The following is a 22,326-nucleotide window of genomic DNA, read 5'->3' as shown; positions in this document are numbered from 1 at the left end:
GTTTTTGTTTTTTTTTTCTGAAAACCTTGTTTTTTCTTATTTTTCATATTACAAATGTATATAGCATGGCCATTGCAGAAAAATCAGACAGTATCAACAATAACATTCAGTGAAGATAGATAAGACAATTAAACACACAGACAGAAAAATAAAACCAGATCATTCTAGAGAGGGATAAGGGGTATGTTGTAGTGTCCCCCCAAAATTTATATGTTGAAGCTCTAATCCTCAGTACCTCAGAACGTGAGGTTGTTTGGAAATAGAGTCGTTGCAGATGTACTGAATAATTAATTAAGATGAAGTCACATTGCAGTAGGATGGGGCCCTAACCCAATACAACTGGTGTCCTTATAAAAAGAGGAAATTTGGACACAGAGCCACACACACAGGGAGAACGAGCTGTGAAGATGAAGGCAGAGATCAGGGTGATGCATCTACAAGCTAGGGAACACCAAGGATTGCCAGCAAACCACCAGAAGCTAGGAAAGAACCCTGGAACAGATTCTTCCTCACAGCCCTCAGAAGGAACCAACCCTGCTGACACCTTGATCTCAGACTTCCAGCCTCCAGAACTGTGAGACAATACATTTCTGTTATTTAAGCCTTGCAGTTTGTGATACTTTGTTATAGCAGCCCTAGGAAATGAATACAGACTATAAAGGAAGTCAAACAGGGTGATGAAAGGGCGAGAGGGTCTCTGTGGTCACAGCATTGGCTCCTGAGTGACGGGAAGCAGCCAGTCATGCCAGGTGTCAGAGGAGAGTGTCTTGCACAGCTGGGCCAGAGGGGAGACGGGGTGGCCTGCTCTGGGAACTGAGTGACACTGGGAGAGTGTGAGGAGGATTCAGGTACCATGTGAGAGCTTTACATGTGTCAGCTGGTTAAATCTGCATTTACAGATGAGGCAGAGAAGGCCGGGGAGGTCCAGTAACTTCTCCAAAGTCATGGAGCCCATAAGGGCAGAGCTGGGCCTTGGCTCCACTTGCCAAGCTGTTATTCCTGGCTTTCCTGCCTGAGGGGCACAGTGTCAGACTGCTGAGGGTCTCTCAAGCCAAGACAAGGGGTTTGTGTTTACTCTAAGAGCCATGAGAAGCCATGGGAGGGTTTTATTCAGGTGGGCAACATGATATGATTTACATTTTTAAAAGCTCATTGTAGCTGCTGCGCAGTTAACTGAAGGCTCACGCCCGATGATGCGTCAGTGCCAGGACAGGTGTATCAGTGAGTGGGGTGTGGACCTGCTGCTGAGGGCAGCCATGGTTCTCCAACTTGGCTGCACAGGGGAATTACCTGGGGATCTTTCAGGAACAATGGTGCCTGGCCTCAGCCCCAGAAATCCCGATTTAATTGGTCTGAGGTGTGGCATAGATATAGGGATTCCTTAGATCCTGATCCTTAGAGCTCCCCGGGTGATTCTAGCACAGCAGGGTTAGGGTCCACTGCCCTGTGAGTAATGACTAAAGTGCTGGTGTAGAAAACCAGATACTGCCTGTGATGGTTAATTTTACTTGTCAACCTGACCGGGCTAAGTGATGCCAAATAGCTGGTAAAACATTATTTCTGGGTGAGTCTGTGAGAGTGTCTCTGGAAGAGATTAGCATCTGAATCGGTGGACTGAGTAGAGAAGATACCCTCATCAGCATGGGTGGGCATCATCTGATCCATTGAGGGCCTGAATAGAACAAAAAGGCAGAGAAAGAGTGAATTCACTGATTCTGCTTGAGCTGAGATACCCATCTTCTCCTCTCCTTGGACACTGGTGCTCCTGGTTCTTGAGCTTTCAAACTCAAACCGGGACTCACACCACCTGCCCCTCCCGATTTTCAGGCCTTCCGACTCAGACTGAATGACACCACCAGCTTTCCTGGTTCTCCAGGTTGCAGACAGCTGATCATGGGACTTCTTAGCCTCCATAACATGTGAGCCAATTCCTCATGTAAGAAATCTCCTCATATGTATCTGTATAAATCCTATTGGTTCTCTTTCTCTGGAGAACCCTGACTGACCCATTGCCATTTTCCACGTGGGGTCCCAAGGCCAACAGGCACTTCCTGTTTCTCTTCCTGGGCAGGTAACTGGGCCTTTCAGCAGCAGTCTTCTGCAGGCGGTGACTGTGGATCTGGAGAAACCCTTTGGGATATTTGTCCTGATCAGCCCTTCATCAGAAACTGTCACAGAGACACTGAGAAAAGAACCAGGCTGGTTAGGGACGTGACAGTTTCAATTTGGTAGATAATTAGAAATCATGGTGAAAACAGAGAGAATCAACTAGAATAAAGGTTGGAGGTGGTGGAATTCCTTCCTGGCTCCATTCCCTCCATGTAATTCCTCTGAGTGCTTGCTTTATTGATGCAAACAGGGGCTTGGGGCATTTCCTTTCTTGGTTGGAAATTTACTGGAGAGAACAAAATGTACAAAAGAAAACATGCTTCTAAGTGACTATTGACAATATCCATATTCATTACCCCCAGATTATGTTAATCAAAGAGAGTTTTGGAAGCTTATTGCTGTTGTCTTTCCAAGATGAGCAATAAATGTGTGTTGTGCTTTCTCTAGCACTTTAATTCAAGTTTCTCAAAATACTTCACAGCTATCGCTAAGGAAGGCTTGCAGGGCCCCTGGGAGAAGGGAGTCATCATTGTGGTGTTTGCCGGCATGCTTGAGGGTTCAGTGGGCTCCAAGTATAATGACAGTAAGAACAGGTTTGTGTGAGGATGAAAATAATTATGGCTTGGAAGTTCACCGACTAGGTAGGATTGTTGAATTAGGTTGGAGCCTGCGTTTGGAGGTGAAGAGAGGAAGGAAACGAAGGCTAACAAAACAGTAAACAGCCTCAAATCACTCCTGCCTGATTTTGCAAATACACTAAGGGATTACAAAAATCCCTTCCTGACACTTCCCATGAGCTGGTGTCCAGCCTTTGCTGGAACATCTGGAGAAGCAGGAACGTTGGCTGGTGGAAGCTGCCCCTTCACGTGGTTGAACAGTTAGGATTGCAACAAAATTCTTCTAATCGATGTCCCCAGGCAAAAGGAGGTTGCACTTGAAAGTGCCAGGTTTGATGAGCCCCTCCAGGTGACTGCAGGATCTGAAGGAGCCTTCTGAGGCCCCGCCCCCAACTCCTGTACCCTGGGTCGTGTGCTAGCCCTCCTCCCCACCAGCCTCGCTGCTTCTCCTCTGGGCTGAGCTCCTGGCTCCTGGTTAAGAACCTAATTCAGGAGCCAGGTCCCCTGGGTTCAAAGTCTGGCTCTGCCCTTACTCACTAAGAGTCTCTCTATGCTTCAGTTTTGCCATCTATTAAATGGGATAATAAGGGCACTAACTAGCTCACAGGGCTAGTTAGGAGCGAAGGAGTTAATGTGTGTGGAGCTTTTAGCACAGTGTCTGGCATACATGACTGCCAGGAAGCGGCAGCCTGCTAGCATCACCCTCCTCTGGCCGATGACCAGGTCTTTTTGTCCTTGACTGCTGACACCCTCTCCCACCTCCCTAGGCAGCTCTCAGAGGGTCTTTGGCCTACTGCCCAGACCTTACCCAGGGCTCTTCTCTGCTGAAGCTCCCCTGGATTCTATGGCTGCAGACTGTACACCCTGGTATTTCACTCCTAGTGTTCATGCTTGCCTTTTTCATGCTTTTAGGGAAGGGCTTTCTCCTTTCCCGTGTTTTGTTATCTAAAGGGGTGTCCTCAGCCGATTTGCTTGGACCTTTGGATGTTATATCTGCTCTCATTCCTTTACACCCTTGACTTTTCTGCCCAAAATGCACACACACAAAGGTGGCTAGGGCATGGTGGATTCACCTACAGTCACCACCCTATCCCTGAAAGCACAACCTCCTTCTGACTTTCTTGCTTGTGGCTTACTGTGGCTCACTCAGCCAGAGTCTTTGATGGCAGATTCTCTGCTGAGGTCCTGGCTTCTGTTGCTCTTCTATTTCTTCCAAACTTGCCAGTTATGGCTCTAAGTTCGTATCCCAACTGCGGAGTCACTTGCCTGTCAGTCACTATGATTTCACACGGGGTGGCCAGATACAGGTCAGATATATGTGAATCCCAGGGTCTGCGGCGTCCGAACAGAACACCCTAGTAAATTGAATTGAGATCTGTGTCCTGGTAAATTTCTCCTGTTGTCCCCAGTTTTGTTCTCTGTATCTGTACTGATTAAGGTTAATCTGTTTATAGGAAAGTCTTCAAGTTTTTGAAGGCAACTAACATATCTCTTGGAGTCTTATCTTCCCCAGACTAAACATCTTCAATTTCTTCAGTGATCAGCAGTGTCTCACATGGTATGGCTTCTAGATCAATCACATTCTGATTTGTACTTCTTGGGCAGGCTGCAGTTTATCACGGTGACATTTTTGGACCATAGCAGAGTGGTAAAGGAGATGTTTTTGATCAGTCTGGCCCTGCGTGTGTGTGTGTGTGTGTGCACGCACGCATGAACCTCCTAAATCATAAAATGCTGGTGCCTGACAAATTCACTCAGATGTACAACTGGCTTTAAAACCAGGGTTCCTGATTTTCAGATTGCCAATCTTCCCAATTATGTCTTTGCTAAGTGTTTGATTGATCAAGTCCACTTGAGGTATTTCTTGATCACCTACCACGTTACTTATCAATGTGCTAGCCCATTTACATTGTATGTGAGATCTCAGACACAGCTGGCTTTGTTTTGCTTGGAATGTTTTTTAAAGGAGAGTTTGAATCTATGACAACTGAATAGCTATGCAAAAGAGGTGGTATCATTTCGGCTTCCTTTACAAAGCTTGCTATTTCTTTTTCTATTTCTAAAAAGTTATTGACTGCATTAATCAGCTTTTGCTGCAGTAACAAGCAATCCTAAATTTCAATATGTTAAAACAATGACATCTATCTTTTTTCTGATACATATTTTAAAATATATATTTATTTTTTAAATTGATTTACAATGTTGTGTTAGTTTCAGGTGTACAGCAGTGATTCAGTTTATATATATATATATATATATATATATATATATATATATATATATATGTCACTTTCTCCTCCAACACCCAGGCAGGGAGGATATCCCCACCTGACATCATCTTCCCCTCCTTCCTCCGCCTGACCTCACGCCAGTGCTCTTCCTACTGCTCCATATTTAAGAAGGTGGACAGAGCTGCCTACATTTTCTTTATATGATATCACAGTCATGCCAGGCTTGGGGTGATCCCAAAGGAAAACGAGGCATTTACCTAGTTGTCTATGTGGTAATGTTCCTTTAAAGGAGCTGAGGGTGTTTAATGTTCCTCAAAACTTTTCCTATCAACTTGGCTTCAGTGGGAATTTCTTCATCCTAATTTGGAGAAGCAAGAGTCTTGCAGGAGTCTAATAAACACTTTTCATTATTAACCAGCTGGCTTCCTCAGCGTCGCTCAGGAAAATCCTTAAGTAGATAACATCCCTGCAGCTTCTCTCCCTGGATATGCTAAATAGAGTTGCCCATATGAGAAGCTCCCTCACAAATCCATAACTGCAATTTGGATAGCTTTGTGCCTTTGGGTTTGGAGCCCATATTTGAAACTCCTTTTGTGTTCCCTATTCACTGTGTCTTAACCCATACCCAGGCCTCTTTGTACTTTGATTCAGTTATTCTGGAGATTCTTGTCTCTGAGATTCATTCCAGTGCCCCCAAAGGAAATTTCTACTATTCTAAAGAGTCTGCATTTTAAGTCAGATAATTTCAAGCAGATCCTTCAAATTTTGATAACGGCTGTTTGTATGTGATACAACAATAAACAGACAAGTGGACAGAATCTTAATTTTATCGATGTAGGTTATTATACACGCCTCATGAACTTCGGTTCTCAGCAAAGCCTGACACCACATACCCAACCCCTCTCTGCTCTGGGTTTGTACTGTTTTCAATGCACATCATCTGCTTTAATGGGTTCAGAGCACCTACTAAATGTCTGGCATCGTGTGTGCAAGATGCAGAGACAGAAAGAGGAAGAAAATGCCCCCCTTGTTCTCGGAGCTCCCAGGCTGGCCAGGAAGACAGGCATGACGATGAAGTAAACACTGACTACCAAGATTTTACTTCTTAGCCTTTGCTTCTTGCTTCTTTCCCTCCCCAAAGCTATCCATATTTTCATGTTCTTTTGGCACTCAGCTCATATCCCATCTGTCATTAAATGTATGTTAACCACTTGGGGCTCCTCTTCTCTGATTTCCCCCAACTCAGCATATGTTAAGTTGTGTCTTGCCACAGATTGTTATACACCTGAAGGCTTGGATCTCTTTAAAGCCCCCCAGATGGTTTTGTCTTGGAAAGAAAATAAAATCCAAGTTCCTTACAATGGCCTACAGGGCCGTAAGTGACCTGGTGTCTACTTCCTCTCAGAGTTCATTGCCTGCCACCCTCCCTTTTGGTCCACTGACCTCCTCTCTGTTCTTGAAACACACTAAATTCTCTGTTGCTTCAGGGCCTTTGCACTTATTTCCCCTACCTGGAATCTCCTATCTCAGGTCTTTGCACGGCTTTCTTTTTCTCCTGATTCCGGTCTTAGCTGAAATGTCACCTCTGCAGAGAGAAGCCCTCCAGGATCATCTGGGCTAAAAGTAGCCCTGGTCTTTCAGACTCTTTCTCTCAAGTTCTATCGTCTATCTATCTATCTCTCTATCTGTCTGTCATCTACTTATGTATTTATCCATCCATTTATTTTTGAGTAATTTATCCCTACTTGACATTTATTTAGTTATGTTTTCATTGTCTGTATCCTTTCTCTAGACTGTAAACTCCTTGAAGGTATGGATTTGTCTGTCTCGTTCTTTCTTGAATCCCCAGGGACCATAGCAGGGACTGGCAAACAGTAGGTAATCAACAATTGTTTGTAGAATGAAGATTTTTCCACAGCTAAAAAAGAATATTTGGCATAAAATATTTCTTTAAAAAAGATATAATTTACAATAGGAGTTTGTAATAATCCGTGTTCTCTTGAGACATTTATTACAGTGTAAGATGACTTCCTTTGTTGAGTACCCTTTGTGCATAACATCAAAGAACACAAAACCTCAGAAATCATTTAATTCAAGTCTCGGATTTTACAAATGATTAAACTCATTGACTGCCTTCACAAATCCCTTTGGAAAACCAAATTATCTATATTACCTAGTTATAAATAAGTAACATTTCTGTGTTTTTGATCCTTTAATATTAATTAAGTCAAGGGAAGACTGAATTAAAAATCCACAATATTATAATATTAAAATATTTAACATTAAAACATTTACGTCTAGTTAAGGTTAGAGTTGTACTTTTTGATATAGATGGTTCATGTACAATAGCTCCTTGGAGACTTCAAACAGTCTTTTACCCAATCAGAGCAGTAAATATCTCATACATTATAGAGTATGCACCATAGAAGAGAAGGTATAATTTTTAGTTTGCTTCATTGCTTTTTTTTTTTCCTTCATCTGGGAGGAAGATAGTTGAGAACTTTGACAGCCTGGAATTTAATATGTTTTTGAAAAATGGAGATCACTTTGCCCTGTGGGTATACTGTTCATTTCTAGCTTCTGAGTCTACTTGGAAGATAGCACCCACTCAGGGTTCGTGGATCTGCAGGCCCTTGGGGTATACTCTGGATCCACAGCCCAGAGAACTCCTCTCTGGAGGCAGATTTCTTTCCTGACTATCAGCATGTCTGTTCATTAGGAAATCTGAAAACTGGGAGAGCACATTTCAATGCCAACAGCACTTAACTCACAGAGGAGTGCCAGATTCCATTTGGGGACTTGTAAATGAATTTCCAACCTACAAGCTATTTGACTTAAAAGTGCTTGCTTCCAAGCTGTTGAGTTAAAATTTTTGTAAACTGCAAGTTCTTGAATTCAAATGTATTCCTCATAGAGCACATTAAATAGCAACTGTTAATGCAAATACAAATATTCAGTAATATGGATCAAAGAAATGGGTCAAAGAAATGATACTTCAGTACACTGATGGTGGGAGTGTGAGCTGACATAAATGTTTTTGGAAAATAAATCTATCATGTGAAAATAATCAGGTGCAAAAGAAGTTCTGTTTTTTTTTTTCAAGGGCCACTGCAATATCATTTATAGTAGTAAAAATTGGAAACAATCTAAATGCCAAAAATAGGGACAGAGTTAAATGGATTATGAGGTATCCAAAGAATAAAATTTTAAGCATCCAATAAAATATTGTTCTAAAATAATATTTAATGACATAACAAATTACTCAGAATATATTAATTTAAAACAACTATAACAATAATAAAGGATATAAACTGTACAGTGTATGATTTAATTTCATTCTCTTCTGAAGGCAGAGTGCTAAAATGTTAAAAGGAGGAATCAGTAGGTGGTAGAATTAGGAATGATTTCTATTTTCATCTTTTCTGTGGTCAGCATGTATCTTTTTTTTAATCAGGGAAAAATGTTTAATTGAAAATCAGAACAGCCTGCTCCTGTTCCTGGCAATGAAGATATATCCTCGGTTTTTGTAGTTATGTCTCCATGCATCTCCATTATGGGGAAGTCTTTTAGGATCTGTTTCCCTCGTGGAATTAGATTAGCCAATATTATCATTATCACTCTTCACTTTGGAGATAGAATTTTCAGAGAATTTCCAAGGAAAGCTCTGACTTGGTTACAGAATCAGCCTTACACAGCAGATTGGAATCACCAGGAGCCTGGAGTCAGGATTCTCCCAGTTGCTACACAAAGCTCAGGCCAATACAGGAAGATAGAATCTGCCCCTGAAGCAAATACCTCAGCCCTATGATCCTGGCTTCTCTTAGATTGGTTTTCTTTCTTTCCGGGTTGACTATCCCCCACCCCCCCAAAGGCAGCTAATTCTGATAATTTCTTGGACTGTTCTAAGAATTCGAATTATTCTCGATAGTTTCATCTTACAAAACAAACACAGGGAGATCAGCTCGGTGCTTTGTGACCATCTAGAGGGGTGGGATAGGGAGGGTGGGAGGGAGGGAGATGCAAGAGGGAAGAGATATGGGAACATATGTATATGTATAACTGATTCACTTTGTTATAAAGCAGAAACTAACACACCATTGTAAAGCAATTATACTCCAATAAAGATGTTAAAAAAACAAACAAACAAAAACCCAAAAAACAAACAAACAAGTAAAAACACCCCTCCTCCCCCAAACTGCCGTGCCCTCTTTAGGTATTGCCACACTTTAGCTATCATCCTGCAGGCTGTCTCCACTTCTTCATATCTTGTCAGTCGTTGGCCTTCTCTGTTCTGCCTTCTGTATCTTCCCTGCCACCAAAACTGCATTGCTGAAGTCATCAGTGGCTTCCGTGTTGCTAAATCCAATGGACATATTCTAGCCCTCATCTCCCTCCCTTGGCCTGTCAGAGGCATTCAACACTGTTGTTCACGTCCTCCTTCTCAAACACTCTTATTTCATCTTATAGCAGTGAGACCATGGGTTGAGTGTAGTGTAGTGTGCAAGCTTGATGATGACCTCCTATTAGGAATAAGCTATTGTGATTTTCTTCTTCTTCTTTAGTGTAATGGGATTTTAAAAGGAAGAATGCATCCTCTAGAAGATCCTCACTGCTGGTACATTTTTAGTCCTTAATATGGGGTCTACTATTAAATGGAATCATAGAATGATATTTACAAGTAACCATGTGTTGGTCAGTGTGAGTCAACATCAAGAAACCATTATGCCATGATGCTGGAATGTCTTGGCTGAAAGAGTGATTTAGAAGGGGAAAAGACACCCTTTCATTCAACATGAAAAAGAAATGGGAGAATCTACTTAACAAATATAAACAAGAATTAAAATATTCCTTGAGGTAGAGGATTAGATGGTTTACAAACTTTCAGGTCCATCTGAACTATTGGTCATCCATGCACCTTGACCCGTACTTGGAACTGATGTGTCTGAGACTGTTGCCCTCTCTGAGATCTGAAGCTTGGTAGAAGGTGTAAAGTCCCTTTTCCAAGCTAGGCTGGTGGACCTGCTGCCCTGGAGCCTTTGACCTCCTCCCTTTCCCCAGAAGATGCCAGCCCAGATGTGACCTACTCTTCTCTGTCTACCCCAGAAGAGAAGGCCATGGTGTCTGGTGTTCAGAACCAGCCCCAGAAGACCCATTTCAGTATATTCTGCATCAGTGAGATACATAAAGAAGTACAGTCTCTCTAGCACCAAGCGGGGTAGGGTGGGTCAAACTCTGTGTCATATTTTGACAACTGATGAGTATCCCAACAAATGAGCCTCTGTGTTCAGAGCCCAGTATTGAGAACACTTAATTGGTCTCACCTGTCATAGGCAAGGGCTGAGAGTGTAATTTCTTCCTGTCTGTGGTTTGGGTCTGACTAGGACCCCATTCTATTTAGTTAGTGAAAATCTCCAAGTAAAAACGGGTGAACTCCCTTTGGGACACATAAAAGGATTAAAACAGCCCCCTTGTTATTTTGAACTCTGGATTTCATTCTGTTGCAAATGGATATAGGGTAAAATAGACAAAAAAGAGAGTCGTTTATTGTGAGGCTAAAAACGGGGAGGTTACATGGTTATATGTCTAAAATGCAAGTCATAGTGCTTAAAAAGGAGGGTCTTCCCTCTCTGCCTTTTCTGTTCATCGCACGTCAGGTAGAAATATTTGCCCATCTCCTTCTATGTGCCAGATGCTGCCCATATCCTATCTTGGGTAACAATTCAGTTGTAGAATAGCACCAATTATATGATGCTTACTATGTACCAGGCACAATTGTAACTGATTTATATATATATTATTCTTACAACAGCCCTGTGAGGGAGATTTATTTTTAACCATCTCTAAATGAAAGATGAGGAAACTGAGGTACAGAACAGTTAAGGCATTTATTCAAAGTGACACAGCTACCATGTGGCAGGTATGGGATTTGAACCCAGGATTTGTATCTCCAGAGCAGTGGCCCATCTAGAGCAGCAATGTCCAGCACAGTCCTGTGGTGATGAAGTGTTCATTGTGATGTCCGGTATGGTAGTTATAACCTCACGTGGCTATTGGGCACTTGAAATGTGGCTAGTGCCGCTGAAGAACTGAATTTAAAATTTTATTTAATTTTAATGATTTAAATTTAGATAGCCACATGTGGTTAGTGGCTATTATACTGGAAAACATAGGTGTAGAGTCTGTGTTTAATAACTTCCAAAAAACATCAGAAAGGTGGTGGTATCCTTTCCAGAAGAGGACAGTGAGTGTCAGTAAAGCTGAGGATTTATCCAAGGTTCTGAAGCTGGAACGTGGAAGAGCCAGGCTGCCAGCCTCTAAAACCACGTGCTGTGGTCACCAGAGATACACCCCCGCCTCTGACCCCCATCCACTCTCCTGGCTCTTCATCTCTTTCCAAACCGGATCAGAAAGCCTATCTTTCTTCCTTCACCCTTATCAAAGAGTCTCTTTTTCCCTTCCTTCATTATTAATGCCGTAACAGTAGAACAGCACTTTGAGACAGAACATCATGCTACATGTTTGGGGGATGTGGCATGGCCCTGTAGAGTTTCATTGACTAAACTGGAACAGCTTGGTAATAAGTAGTGTACCCATTCTTAACATTCTTAAGGGCTTACCTCAAACTATTATTTTGTTGTCTCTTTCTTCTTGGTTATTCCTCCTTTCAACCCACCCTAATTCTTTTACCATTGGTAACAAAATATATGCCTCCAAATCAAAACAGCCTTTGGTTAAAAGTACTAAAGTTGTATCTACCTACAGCTTTGCTCTTTAATTTGAACTCCTCACCCACCAAGAAAAACACGCCAAAACAAAACAGAACAAAAACTTCTTTCGGGCTTCCCTGTTGGTGCAGTGGTTGAGAATCTGCCTGCCAATGCAGGGGGCACGGGTTCGAGCCCTGGTCTGGGAAGATCCCACATGCGGCGGAGCAACTAGGCCCGTGAGCCACAACTACTGAGCCTGCGCGTCTGGAGCCTGTGCTCCGCAACAAGAGAGGCCGCGATAGTGAGAGGCCCGCGCGCCGCGATGAAGAGTGGCCCACACTTGCCGCAACTAGAGAAAGCCCTCGCACAGAAACGAAGACCCAACACAGCCATAAATAAATAAATAAATAAATAAAATTTAAAAAAAAAAAAGCTTCTTTCGATTAGGTTCCCATTAGCTAACAGTATTATTAAAGAAAAGATAGACAATCATGTATGGTTTGGGAGACTGTCATGTTTCTAAAGCATAGTTTTGAATAAACCAACTTTATGTTAACCCATGGTGAGCCAAGCACCGTGTCTTGTACCCAGTAACCTCTCAATAACTATTAACATTTCATTGATTTGCCTTCCTCTATGTTACTTTAGCGACTTAGAACTTATGCGAATAGGAAACCCCACTTTAACTATTGGGCATGAACAAACAAAACAGAACTCTATTCAACAAAGAAAGCCCAAATTCAAATACTAGTGTACCCAGGCTTCAAGCACCCAGGCAATCCTTTCTGGCACCAGAAGAGAAGAAACGCTGTGACTTCTTCAGATAACAGTCTGCCCATCTGATCACAAAATGCTATCGCTGTCTTATCTGGAGACAAGACTCATCCAACTCCCAGACAGGAGGCAGAATCTAATGTTTCCTGGTGGGGAGGAGCAAGCCAGTATTTCCAATGACCTGGAAAGTAGGAGTTCGTTGGAAAGCAGCTTGAGAAGAGACTGAGGAGGACTCTTTTAGGACATTGAAGAACGGGGAGGAAGGGCATCTGTGTTTGAGTCTCCTTGATGCTTCCTGTTCCCCTGTGACGTACCCTGGACTCGGTGGATCTCAAATGATGACTGAGTTATGCAACTACAGCCAACCTGATGGTACTTAAAAATTCAGAGCAATGACGTCAATTAGTGTTCTCATTTCCACTGACTTCTTTAGAGGGAACAAATTCACGTGGTAGTACAAATAGAGAAGGAGAAAGGGATAAGGCATTTTATAACTTCTCAAGATATGAAATCTAGCATTGTATTTTTAAACAGAAGCTTTTTCTATTCCCAGTCAGACCTCCAAGCCACCTCCTGGAGCAATTCCACTGTCAAACCATGCTGTTTCCTGGTGTGTCCACCAATAAAGCAATCAGAGGGGGGCCCCTCACACTGATACTCAGCTGGCTCTAGAAGGTGATTTGGTTCAGCTTTTTACTTGTCAAATCATTTTTTTCTGCCTAAAGGCTGGACTTGAACTAGTATTGTTGGTGAGAGCTGTAGCACCATGAATAATACCACATGCAGGTGGATGATACACAGATCTCCTTGGTCTTTCATGTTAGACCCCCAGACATTCTCAGCCTTAGAATCTTTTAGAACAATTTGAGTCACCTGGGGAGCTTCAAAAACTAACAATAGGGGCTTCCCTGGTGGCGCAGTGGTTGAGAATCTGCCTGCCAATGCAGGGGACACGGGTTCGAGCCCTGGTCTGGGAAGATCCCACATGCCACAGAGCAACCAAGCCCGTGCACCACAACTACTGAGCCTGCGCGTCTGGAGCCTGTGCTTCGCAACAGGAGAGGCCGCGATAGTGAGAGGCCCGCGCATCGCGATGAAGAGTGGCCCCCGCTTGCCGCAACTAGAGAAAGCCCTCGCACAGAAACGAAGACCCAACACAGCCAAAAATAAAAATAATAAATAAAATAATAAATAAATTAAAAACAAAAAAAAACAAAAAAAACTAACAATAGCCAGTTCCACTCCCAAGAGATTTATATTTAATTGGTCTGAGTTGGGAACCTGGCATCAGTGATATGGGAGGATCCCTGGTGATTCCAATGCGCTAAGACCCTGGATGGAGCAACCAGCAACCTCGGGACATCAGAACCCTGTCCTGTTCCTCCTTCTCCTCCTCACTATCTCCTGCGGTGACTCAACAAGCTGGGTAGAGTCGGTTCCACTTTCTGAAGTGGAGGGTTTTGTTTTCTTTTATGAACGTGATAATATTTTCCATCTCCTGTAAACAAAACAACATATACCTATTATAAATCATTTCAATTTAGAGAGATCTAAAAAAGAAAGTTAAAACTACTACTATTTCTTTTTAACCACACACATGCATGCACACATATGTATATATTTTTACAAAATTGAGACCCTATTTTATGATCTTCTTTCACTTAGTGTATCAGAGATATCGAGACCGTTAATGTAGATGTACATCATTTTAAAGAGCTGCAAAGATTTGCTCATTTTATGTATACAGACATTCCCCAACCTACGATGGTTTGACTTATGATGGTGTGAAAGCGATACACATTCAGTAGAAATCATACTTCAACTTTTGAATTTTGATCTTTTTCTGGGTTAGCAGTATGTGGTACAATACTGTCTCTTGATGCTGGGCAGTGGCAGTCAGCCCCTGTGTAAACAACTGATAACACAACCATTCTGAACCCACACAACCATTTTATTTTTCACTTTTAGTACAGTACTCAATAAATTACATGAGATATTCAACACTTTATTACAAAATAGGCTTTGTGTTAGATGATTTTGCCCAACTGTAGGCTAATATAAGTGTTCTGAGCACTTTTTTTTTTTTTTTTGGCTGCGTTGGGTCTTCGTCGCTGCACGCGGGCTTTCCCTAGTTGTGGCGAGCGGGGGTTACTCTTCGTTGAGGTGCGCGGGCTTCTCATTGCGGTGGCTCCTCTTGTTGCAGAGCACGGGCTCTAGGCGCGCGGGCTTCAGTAGTTGTGGCATGTGGGCTCAGTAGTTGTGGCTCGCGGGCTTTAGAGCACGAGCTCAGTAGTTGTGGTGCACGGGCTTAGTTGCTCTGTGGCATGTGGGATCTTCCCGGACCAGGGCATGAACCCGTGTTCCCTGCATTGGCAGGCGGATTCTTAACCACTGTGCCACGAGGGAAGTCCGGTGTTCCAAGCACATTTAAGCTACGCTAGGCTAAGCTGTGATTTTTGGTAGGTTAGGTGTATTAAATGCATTTTCGACTTATGATGGGTTTCTTGGGATGTAATTCCATCATAGAGGAACATCTATATTCAACAATTAGTTTAATCTTCTTTTAATAGAAATTGAAGCTCTTCTCATTATTTTCCTCTGGTAAGCAATACCACAGTGGACATATATTTTGCAGACATTTCCATATAATCCCTTACCCTAAGTTCAAAGAAGTGGAGTTGCCAAGTTAATTAGGTATGCATCTTTTACGTTCTGGTGCCTTTGCCAGATTGTCCTTTCAAAAGATTGTGGCACTTTACACACTCCTCAGTATCGTATGCCTGTACCCATTTCCTGCCAGTATTAACAGCTTCTGAAATTGGCAGTTCCCATAAAATAAAAATTTGCATCAGTAAAACTTGATTCAGGCTGCATTTACAGAGTGTCTAATGTGTCCTGGGTGCTAACAATACCAAGATATATAAGCCAGAGTTCTTGCCTTCTCCTACCCAGTGCTCCTGGGTACATACATGTATGTAAATATCACCTGGGCATCTTGTTAAAATGCAGTTTCTGCCTCGGTAAGTCTGAGATGGGGCCCGAGATTCTGCATTTCTAAGAAGCTTCCAGAAAATGCCTCTGCCTGTGCAGTTGGTCTGCATCTAGCAGCAAGACTCAATCCCACCTCTGGGCCTTTGCAGTAGCTGTTCTATTTACCTGCTTTGATCCTCCCCACTCTTTGCTGAGGTCAGTTGTTCCCACATCTGGCTGCACATGAGAAATCACCCAGGAAACTCAAAAATCCAAAAGCAAAAACACAGCTCCTCAGGCTTTTCCACATCTCTGGGAGTGGGGTCTAAGAATCCGTATTTTAAACAAAATCACAGACCAGACTCTTGAAACTTCTGGTTAGGTTGCTCCTACTGACCCCCAGGCCTCACCTGAGCATCATTTCTGATCTGTGAATGAGTTTGGTCCTATCCACCTCCTCTATAAGCTGTTATAGCACCCCACACTTCTCCTTTTGAACACTCCATGGAATAAATGAATTAATTGTGTCATTATTCATTAGAGTTTGTCCCTTTTAGTCTCTGAGTTCCATGAAGGCAGAGCTGTGTCTGTCTTGGGCACTGTAGTGTCCCCAGCACCAAGCCAGGACTTCTGGCAACACAGGAATGGATACATGAGTTGACATTCCTTGCAAAACACTTTGTAAATATTTTCACATTCAATTGTCATAAGTCTGTAAGGCAGGAAGTAAGGCATTAATATCCCTAAACTAAAAATGAAAAAAAGAGGTTTAGAGACATAAAGTGATTTGTTAATGATGACACAGCTTAGGTCCAGATTTGGACATTGGCTTTCTGTCCCTTCTTTGCCTCTCCAGGCTGTTCCTCTACAGGTTTTATACTCAGCCAGAGCTGAGGAAATTGGTTTAAATGTCCCCAATGTGACACTTATTTAGGATCTCAGAAATTAAGAATACTAACAGTTATCCCCACCTGACATCCTGCAGAGAGGCACTTGGCTTGAACAGTGACATGAAGATTGCATCCTTTGAGAATAAACAATGATGCCTGTGGTCACTTCCACACTATACTTTAAAACATGAGCAGGGGAGAAAGCATATGTAGATCAATCAGGAAAAATCACCTTACCCCAAACCCACGGAGGCATGGGGAGTCTGAATGAGAGCAAAGATAGAAAAGCAATTTCAGCTTTTTACAGGAAATCTTCTAATTGCAGGGGCAGAGGCCTAATGGATGAAGGCTTCAATGAAGAAAAGAGGAAGATCTTGGGCTATAATTAAATGATGGTTGTGACTGGGTATGTGTGTAATGAGGGGTTGATTTGAAAATAGGTCAAGGTCCTCAATTCTATTAGCTTCAGTGCCAGCTTTTTTATAGCACACGTTACATTATTAATGTGATGGGGAATCACACCCATTCCTATACTGACATGAAATTCACAGGTAATATAATTAACCCACAAACATTACTTAAGAAAAATCCATATAATGCCCTCGTAGTGTGAAGAACTAGAAGGCAATTAATTTATAATAAAAATGCTCTTCAAACTGTAAATGCTCAAGCACAATATAATGAAGTACTCAAACTTGCATCTATGCCCAGGGTGATCTCAACAGCCACAAGTAACAAAGCTGTGGGCTATTGGTGATCCAAATACTACCGATGAGGGTTTGTGGGTGAAGTGATTTTATGAAAACTTCCAAATTAAACCTAATACCACTTGCCCTTGATTTGTATGTTAGTTGCCTTTCTGAAAAATTCAGCACATATAAATTTTTAAAATTGAGGTATAACTCACCTGTCATAAAATTCATTTTTAAAATGTATGATTCAGTGGTTTTTAGTTGCATACCCATCACAGTTGTCTAATTTCAGAACATTTTATCACCCCCAAAAGAAACCCATACCCATGAGCAGTATCTCCTCATTGCCTCTTCCCCCAACTCCTGGAAACCACGAATCTACCTTCTGTCTCTATGGATTTGCCTTTTTCAAGTATTTCATATAAACGCAATAATATATGTGGCCTTTTGTGTCATAAATTTCACTTATAATGTTTTCAGAGTTCATCCATGTTGTATCATGTATCAGAACTTCATTTATTTTTGTGGTTGAATAATAGTCCATGGTATGGATATACCACATTTTGTTTATCCACTCATTGGTTGATGCCATTTTGGTTGTTTACACTTTTTGGCTATTAGGAATAATGTTGCTGTGAACATTTGTGCACAAATTTTTGTCTGGACATATGCTTTCAAGTCTGTTGGGTATATACTACTAGTGGAATTGCTGGGTCATATGGCAACTCTATGTTTAACATTTTGAGGAACTGCCAGACTGTGTTCCAAGGCAGCAGCAGCATTCTACTTTCCCCCCAGCACATGGAAGTTTCCAGTTTCTCCACATCTTCATCAGTACTTGTTATCGTCCATCTTTTTTACTACCACCATCCTAGAGAGTATAAATTGGTATTTCATTGTGGTTTTGATTTGCATTTCCTTAATAACTAATGAACATCTTTTCATGTGCTTATTATCTGTTTGCATATCTCCTTTAGAGAAATGTCTACTCAAATCCTTTGTCCATTTTAAAATTGAATATTTGTCTTTTTATTATTGAGACCTAAGAGTTCTTTATATATTCTGAATACTAGATCTTTATCAGATGTATAATTTGCAAATATTTCCTCCTATCCTGTGGACTGTCTTTTTACTTTCTTGATGGTATCATTTACAATGCAAAAGTTTTTGGGTTTGATGTAGTCTAATTTATCTATTTTTTTCTTTTATTGCTTATGCTTTTGGTGTCATGTCTAAGAAACTATTGCCTAATCCAAGGTCATGAACATTTATGCTTATGTTTTTGTCTAAGACTTTTATAGTTTCAACTCTTGCATTTAGGTCTTTGATCCATTCTGAGTTAATTTTTGTATATGGTTTGAGATAAGATTCTTTTGTATACGGATATCCAGCTGCCCCGGCACCATTTGTTGAAAAGACTATACTTTCCTCATTGAGTTGTCTTGATACCCTTGTCAAAATCATTTGCCCGTAAATGTAAGGGTTTAATTGTGGGCTCTCAATTCTGTTCCATTGATCTGTACGCCTGTCTTTATGGCATATATAAAATTTATGCATAGTATTTGCATGTAAAATGGTATTATGTTCTGGGCTCAGACAATTGTCAACAGGTTTTTCACCTGTATGTTTGTCCAGTGGGGCATTTGAAAGTCATGTGAGAGGCAGGGCAGTTCTTCCTTCTGTGAGACTATGCTGCCCATTGCAGTACATCTAGCATTATTAGCCCCTGCCAACTGCATGCCAGTGTACCCTCCAATCATTTTGACAGTTAAAATGTCTCATAAATTTCTAGAGTATCCCTCAGGAAGCAATATTCCCACTGAGAACAACTTCTCTAACGGCACCTTCTGTACCTTCAGCCTTTTTCCTTCTCTGCCTCTCCAGCCCATCTTCCACATGGCTAAAATATGAGTCTTTCCAGGTTATTCCTTGCTCAAAAGCTTTTAATAGCTCCTTATGCTCTGTGAAATGGAGTTCAAGCCTTCCAGCATTGCTCATCAGCTCGATTACCCTCCAGATCCCTGTCCTGCACGCCACCTGGCCTACGGAACTGGCCCTGCCACTACCCGCTGCCCCTCCATTGCGCACACTGACAGCTCTTAGGAAATCACATTCATTTTCCAGAACCAGCTCCATCAGCTCCTCTGGAAGCCTTGTGGGTCCCCTCTCCAGCTGGCGGTGCCCTTCCTTGAGTTCCCAAGGAACATGCTTGGACTTTGGGCTTTGTTCATCTTGGCATCTCTGCTTCCATTTCAGTCCGAAGCACACTGCCTGGTACACTGTTGGGATCAGTGAGTTTTGTTGCAAGAGTGAATCCTCAGTACTCCCCTAAGTTCTTTTTTTTTTTTTTTAACATCTTTATTGGAGTATAACTGCTGTACAATGGTGTGTTAGTTTCTGCTTTATAACAACATGAATCAGTTATACATATACATATGTCCCCATATCTCCTCCCTCTTGTGTCTCCCTCCCACCCTCCCTATCCCACTCCTCTAGGTGGTCACAAGGCACTGAGCTGATCTCCCTGTGCTATGCGGCTGCTTCCCACTAGCTATCTATTTTACGTTTGGTAGTGTATATATGTCCATGCCACTCTCTCACTTTGTCCCAGCTTACCCTTCCCCCTCCCCGTATCCTCAAGTCCATTCTCTAGTAGGTCTGTGTCTTTATTCCCATCTTGCCCCTAGATTCTTCATGACCATTTTTTTTTTTTGACTTACTTCGCTCTGTATGACAGACTCTAGGTCCATCCACCTCACTACAAATAACTCAATTTCGTTTCTTTTTATGGCTGTGTAATATTCCGTTGTATATATGTGCCACATCTTCTTTATCCATTCATCTGTCGATGGACACTTACTTAGGTTGCTTCCATGTCCTGGCTATTGTAAATAGAGCTGCAATGAACATTTTGGTACATGACTCTTTTTGAATTATGGTTTTCTCAGGGTAATCCCCTAAGTTCTTATTCCTCAGGAAACTAACTGCTCTGTTTCTCCTGAGGCATTGATTAGCTTTGCAGCTCATAAAGATTTATTATCACTTATTTATATAACACATATACCTTTATTTGAGAAGATAGACAGGGGTCTATATGTGTAATTCAAGAGAGTAAGAAGAGGAAGCTTCCAGGTAAAAATATCAACTTCATCATCATCATCATCATCATCATCATCATCATCATCAACAACAACAATAGAAAGTCTTCCAAATGCTAGAAATTCTATGATGGGGCAAAGCCTTTTCGTTCCATTAGGAAAGAGGCGGTTTAATACCCAAATGCCCCATGTGAGTTATTCAAGGAAAGTGGAAATGTCTGATGGAAAATAATTAGAGGCTATGGAGAGATGAGGAAGCTCTGGGGACCTAAAAGCAGCCAGAGTTCAGGGAACAGTTGGAAGAATAAGTTTGTCTGAAGTGGCAGCTGCTGTGTTTAAATTACTTATTTGCAAACATTGGCACTAGAGTCAACCCTGGACACCAAAATTCTCCTGCTACTGCTCTGATGCCCAAGCCACTGATAAAAGTTTTTTTTTTTTTGCATGATTTGACATTTTTAAATGATTTTTTTCATTCCAAAATTAATGCACACTAGTTGGAAAAATCTTAAGAAATATGGTTAAGTAAAAAGAAACAACATATCCATCACCATGAATTCCACTGCCTACAGATGGCACTGTGAATATTCTGGTGCACATGCTTCCAGTAACTTTCCCTCCGGTGTTTTTAACCCCTCCGTGGTGTGACTTTGATAGTCAGTCATTGGGGAAAACTGCAGATATCAGAGCTAAAAAAGAAAAAAAAAAAAAGAGGACAAGAGCAAGAAGAGGGTAAACAAGGCATGGTGAGGAGTTTGCCAACTCTTCTCCTCTGTCCAAGGACTGTGCTTGGCATGGCTAGGAGTAATTAGAGTATTGATTGTATTACATGTTGCACTGCACAGCTGTGACGTCAATAACACAATTCAGAATGACCAGAACGAAATTAACCATGAGTCAGATGGCAGCTCCTGGCTTTTTAAGCTAAGGAGAAATGATTTTTGTCAGGGTTTATTGATTCGATATTTTCTCTTCTATGCCTATGTTTCATTTATTTAGTACGAAGTCCAAAGGGCCATGTTGAAACCGCATTTTAACTGACGTTCAGCATTTTCCTCTCCACAAACGGGCAGCACTAATCCTGTGCAATGTCTCTGGCACAGCTCCCCTCCTTCCCACAGTCCTCATGCACTTCAGCCTTCATGAGCTACGGCTGCCCTAACCACTTCTGACAGCCGCCTGGCTTCTGCTTTCAATTCCTTCCTCTCTATCCTCTGCCCCCCAGCAGACGCTGCTCCTAAAGCCCAGCCCTAGTTATTACCTTTTTGCTCAGAAACCTTTAACAGGGTCCTGATGCAAAAGGAATGAAGTTCAGGCCCTTAGCAGGTTATTTGCCCAAGTCTGCCTTTCCAGCCTACTCTTGTGTTACTCTCAGATGGCTCCAGTGGAAAGTAATCTTGGAAGAGGGTTGCCAAGCACTTTGAAAAAATATTGCTTGTTTAGCTAATTATGAAAGTAATACCTGCTGATTGTAGACAATTTTGAAAATGTAAGGAATAAAGAGGAAAATAATAATTGCCCATATCCCACTGCCTAGAATTAGCCACTGTTAACATTTTGGTGCAAAATGTTCCAAATGATGCTCAAACTGTACATACAATATAGGATTCTGCTGTTTTCACTTCTTATTATGTTATGGACATTTGCTCAGATCATTAAATAGTCTTATAAAATATGATTTGAATGGTTATTCAATGTTTCATGATATAGTTGTGCCATAATTAACGTAATCATTCATCTATTGATGGTACTGTTAGGCATTTAGGTTTCTATCAAGTTTTTACTATTATAAATAATGCAAAGTGAACTTGCTTGCATATACATTTTTGACCACATTTTTAATATTTGCTTAGAAGAGATTCCTAGAGGATGGCAACTTATAACTCTTCTGCCTATTATTTTAATAATTGGCATATTTGTTTTATCTCCTTTACTAACATGTGTCTACCCTGTGCGAGCTGGCACAAAGTTCTGCCCGAAGTGGGTGTACTGTAACTGTTGGTTGAATTAAAAGACAGTTCACCTCCCTGGATCTCAGTTTCTTCATCTGTAAAATGGAAGCATTGAATTATATTACCTTTTAAGGCATGCCATTCGAAAGTTTTTGTATCTTCAGACTTTAGCTAACAACATATATTTAAGATATGATATTCATAAATAGTTGGGATCACAGCCCATTTTTCATATAGATAACTAATGTCTCATGGGGCTCAGGACGGCCTGCAGCCTGTATAAGGA

The sequence above is a fragment of the Eubalaena glacialis genome, chromosome 6 (genome assembly GCF_028564815.1).
Source record: "Eubalaena glacialis isolate mEubGla1 chromosome 6, mEubGla1.1.hap2.+ XY, whole genome shotgun sequence".
Lineage (NCBI taxonomy): Eukaryota > Metazoa > Chordata > Mammalia > Artiodactyla > Balaenidae > Eubalaena > Eubalaena glacialis.
Note: the sequence above shows the minus strand (reverse complement) of the source record.